Source organism: Petaurus breviceps, unplaced genomic scaffold (genome assembly GCF_028583685.1).
Source record: "Petaurus breviceps papuanus isolate PSGF00001 unplaced genomic scaffold, PetGlider_PUasm1.0 90897, whole genome shotgun sequence".
NCBI lineage: Eukaryota > Metazoa > Chordata > Mammalia > Diprotodontia > Petauridae > Petaurus > Petaurus breviceps.
In genome coordinates, this window is record NW_027187374.1 from 377927 (window position 1) to 383253 (window position 5327).

Here is a 5327-nt window from a genome sequence, read left to right on the forward strand (position 1 = left end):
AGGGCAGGGCAGTTGGGGTTCAGTGACTTGCCCAAGGACACATGGCTAGTAAGTCTTAAGTGTCTGAGGCCAGATTTGAGCTCATGTCCTCCTGACTAAAGGGCCAGTGCTCTATTCACTGTGCCACCTAGCCACCCTGAAAATGCAAATTAGAACAACTTTGAGGTACTCATAGCTATCAGATTGGCTCATATGACAGAAATGTTGGAGGAGGTATGGGAAAATTGTGACAGTAATACATTCTTGGAGTCGTGAACCAATCTAAGCATTCTAGAGAGCAATTTGGAACTATGCCCAAATTGCTATAAAACTGCATATCCATTGATCGAACAATATCTCTACTAGTTCTGTATCCTAAAGAAATAAGAAAAAATGCAGGGGGAGGTGACCTATTTGTATAAAAATATAGCTGTTCTTTTTGTGATGGAAAAAGAATTGGAAATTGAGGGGATACCCATGAATTGGGAAATGGCTGAACAAGTTGTGATAAGACAGTTGGGATGGAATACTATTGTGTTGTAAAAAATGATGAGCAGGATGCTCTCAGAAAAACCTGGAAAGACTTAACATGAACTGATACATAGTAAAGTGAGCAGGACCAGAACATTGTACACAGTAACAGCAATAATGTACAGTGAACACCTGGGAGTTACCTAGCTATTTTCAGCAATACAAAGGACTCATAATGGAAAATGCTAGCTGTCTCTAAAGAAAGAACTGATGGCATCTGAATGTAGACCAAAACATACTATTTTTCACTTTTTTTTTGTTTGAATTTTCTTTCACAACATGGAAATGTTTTACATGATTACACACATATAATCTGTATCAGATTGCTTACTATCTAAGGGAAGGGGGGAGTGGAGAGAGGGTGAGAATTTGGAACTCAGAATTTTTTAAATGAATGTTAAATGTTTTTATATGCAGTTGGGGGAAAATATATTAAAAAACAAAATACATAGAATTACAAAGAAAGTGGAGATGGTATAGACAGTCCTTTCCTCCCCCCCCCCCCTTTTTTCCAATTACATGTAAAGATAGCTTTCAGCATTCACTTTTTTTTTTTTTAAGCAATCGGGGTTAAGTAACTTGCTCAAGGTTACACGGCCAGTTATTTCTGGGTGTGGTGCTGAGTATCTGAGCCCAGATTTGATCCCCAGGTCATCCTGACACTGGAACTGGTGCTCTTACTCACTGAGTCACCTGGCTGCCCCTAAGCAATTGGGGTTAAGTAACTTGCTCAAGGTTACTCTGCCAGGTGTTTGGGTGGGTGCTAAGTGTCTGAGCCCAGGATTCGATCCTCAGGTCATCCCGACACTGGAGCCGGTGCTCTTACTTGCTGTGCTACCTGGCCGCCCCCAGCATTCACTTTTATAAGATTTTGAGTACCAAATATTTTTCTCTCTCTCTCCCTTCCTCCCATCCCATCACCCCAAGATGGCAAGCAGTCTGATATAGCCTATTCATATACAGTCTTATTAAACATATTTCTACATAAGTCATGTTTTGAAAGAAGAATCAGAACAAAAGGGAAAAAACCATGAGAAAGAAAAAAAAGAAAACAGTATATTTCAATCTGCATTCAGACTCTATATTTCTTTCTCTGATTGTGGATAGCATTTTCTATCATGAGTCTTTTGGAATTGTCTTAGATCATTGTATTGCTGAGAAGAGCTAAGTCTATCGAAGTTGATCATAGCACAATGTTGCTGTTGATGTGTTCAGTGTTCTGGTTTTGCTCACTTTATTCAGAATCAGTTCATGTAAATCTTGGTTTTTCTGGGAGCATCCTATTCATCATTTCTTATAGCACAATATTATTCCATTACATTCATATACCACAGCTTGTTCAGCTATTCCCCAATTGATGGCCATCCCTTCAATTTCCAATTCTTTGCCACCACAAAAACAGCTGCTATAAATATTTTTGTACATATGGTGTAGACAACCTTTTTAAGGAGTTTTGTTGAATAAAGGATCTTGGGGATGGTAGAGTTTAGTAAAGGTTTTTTTTCCCTTTTTTGGAGGGCAATTGGGGTTAAGTGATTTGCCCAGGGTCACATGGCTAGCTTTTTGTGTTGTGTCCGAGGCCAGATTTGAACTCAGGTCCTCCTGACTCCAGGGCCAGTACTCCATTCACTGAGCCACCTAGCCGCCCCTAGTAAAGGTTTTTTTTTAAAGAATTTTAAAAATTTGAAGGCAGTAGGAAAGATCTAGTAGATAGGGAGGGGTTGAATATTCAAGATGAAGTATGATTGAGGATGCATTCTGGTGGCAAAGGATAGAGAAGGTGAGAGCAAAGGCATATAGAATGGTGTTGGTTTTGATGAAGAGGACTACAATATTGTCAGAATCTGGAGGAAAGGAAGGCAGTGGGAGATGACACCAAGGGGTTTTGAGATGAAGAGTAAAGTTGTTCATCCTGTCTGACCACTCCTTAATCTCCTTTGCTAGCTTATCGTCAATATCACACCCTTGAACTATGGTCAAGATAGCTGCCTGAATAGCAAGCAGACTGCCAGTTTATTTATACTACTCCAACAAAAACCTGAATTCATTACAGACCAAATAATGCTTAAGAACTCAAATTAGAAACTGTAGTAAGTGATTTCTTTTTCCACCTTAGAATTGCATTAAAAAGTCAGACAGAAACCCAAGGACGATAGGAAAGGGGGCCCTAGCAAGGTGAGTGCCCAGACATGCAAAAAACCCTAGCTTCATAGTTCAGCCAAAGACAGAGCAGAGCACGAGGACTGGGCAGCAACCAGAGTATCCAGGCAGTTCTTAAACTGGGCTATGCCAGGCTCATGGTTTTCAAGGTTTCTGGCCTGTCTTGACATGCCAAAAAGTTCCCTAAGGATTCATCACAGCCTCAAAGATCCAGTGGGGATCAACCCCAGGAGATAGAAGTCAACCACAGGAATTCATAGTAAGAACATGTTGGACAGATAACTTGACCTTTCCCCTAAAAAGCACAACTTGGTGGAATCTGACCTTGGCACAAAGTTCCAAGTCAGGAACTCCAACTGGAGAGATGAGTAAATCAAAGAAAAAGGTAGTATAAAAATTATTGTAGATCCATAGATACCCCCAAAGAGAAATAATGCAGTAAGAATTATAAGCGGTGACTCAGAGGAAAAAATTAGTGTCCCAAAAAAGACTCCATGAATACCTAAAAATAAGTTAAGCAAAAAATAAAATCTCAGAAGGAGAATACCTTATATCAGGAAGCAGTAAGCCATATCTAAGAAACAGACTCCCTAAAAATCAAATAAGCTAATGACTGCATTATATTAAAATTATTAAAATGTTAAAAATAACACACAAGAACTGATAGTAAAAAAAGTCCTGTAAAAAAAAGATCAGATAATTTAAGTATCATCAGACTCTCTGAAAGCTGATAACAAAAAAGCCTGGCTATTCATAAATGAAAACTGTCCAGGTTTTTGGAACCAAAGGGCAAAGTGAATATAGAAACAATATACCTGTTAAAACAGTTGATTGGAGGTTAGATGCAGGAAACCAAATACAAAACCTTTTGGGGCAAGTTTCTGTGATACAGGTCTCATTTCCAGGATATATAAGGAACTAATGCAAATTTATAAGAATAAGGGCACTTCTCCAGTTGATAAATGATCAAAGGATGTGAACAAGTATTTTCAATGGAAGAAATCTAAACTATTAATAATCTTGAAAAAATTTTTCTGAACAATAATTAGGAAAATACAAATTAAAAGCCCTGAGGTCTGTTTTACAACCATCAAATTAGAAACGTTGACAAAAAAGAAAAATGAAATGTTGAAGGGGCTACAGAATAACAGGTGCATTACTACCCTATTGATAGAACTATGAATTAGTACATCCATTCTGGAAAGTAGCTAAAAATATGCCCCCAAAACTATTAAATTGTTCATACACTCAGTGATACCTACCAGGCTTGTACTCCAAGGAGATTTTTTAAAAAAGACCAAGATGTACAAAAAATATAGCATCTTTTTTTTTTCTAGTGGCAAAGAATTGGAAATGGAGAGGGTACCCATCACTTGGGAATGGCTGAATAAATTATGGCATATAAATGTAATGAAATTATATTGTGCTGTAAGAAACAATGAAGGGCATAGTTTCAGAAAGACCTGGAAAGACTTATGTGAACTGACACAGAGTGACGTGAGAAGAACCAAAAGCATAATTTGCATACTCAACAACGTTGTAAAGATAATCAACTTTGAAAGACTTAGTAACTGATCCAAAGGATTCATGATGAAATATGCTATCCTCCTTTAAATAAAGAAATAATAGACTCAGAATACAAAATGAAACATTTTCTTTTAAAAAAAAGTATGACTAAGGGGCAGCTAGGTGGCTCAGTGAATAGAGCACTGGCCCTGTGTAATGTAATGCCAAGGAAAGGCAACTTCCCAAGGTTCAAAATACAAGCATAGGTGCTCTCCATTTTATTCAGTGACCAACCAAGAACAGAGAAGGTCAAAACATGACATCATTCAAAATACAGCATTTACTAAGGGTGATTAAATAATCTCCAAGTACTACCCCACCCCAGGACCTTCCAATCAATCAATCAATTACAAAGTCCCTGTTCTAAATACTACTCCACCCCTAGGCTGTACCTTCATTTAGTCCACCACAAAGCCCCTCTTCTCAAATGGAGATTAGTTTCCAAACATAAGTAAAGTACATTCATTTGTTCAATCACAGAGCACAAAAAGGTCAAAAGTTCCCCACCCCTGGATCACAATTGAATCTACCCCAGAGTTACATCAAGTTTAAGCACAGCACTTAATACCCATATGGAGGTCTTTTCTTCATCTTGACAAGAGGCAAGTTCTCAGCAATCTTAGTTCCTGGGAACACGAGGCTTAGCAAGGCCACAAGATACATTGCCAGTCCCTTCATTAATTCATCCTCTGTCTGTAGAACAGTCCTAGAACCCCTGAAAACATTAGCAAAACCCTCTCCCAGGATTTCTGTAAACATACAAGAAAATCCTTCTTTAGGGCTTCTGAACCAACAGAAAGGTTCCCAGACCCCTGCAACAACAGCACTGTCCTTCACCAGTGGACAGTATTCATTCTGTCTGCAGGACAGTCTCCAGACCCCTGCAACAACAGCACTGTCCTTCACCAGTGGACAGTATTCACTCTCTGTCTGCAGGACAGTCTCAGGAGCTCTTAGCCAACAGCCAGGTTCCAGGACTTCTTCAATGAAAGGACTGTCTTTCACCAGTGGACAAATCTGGCAAAACAACATCAAAACAGACAAAGTATCAGCAAAACAGCCATGTCTCCTCAGTCCTTGGCAGCTCAGGG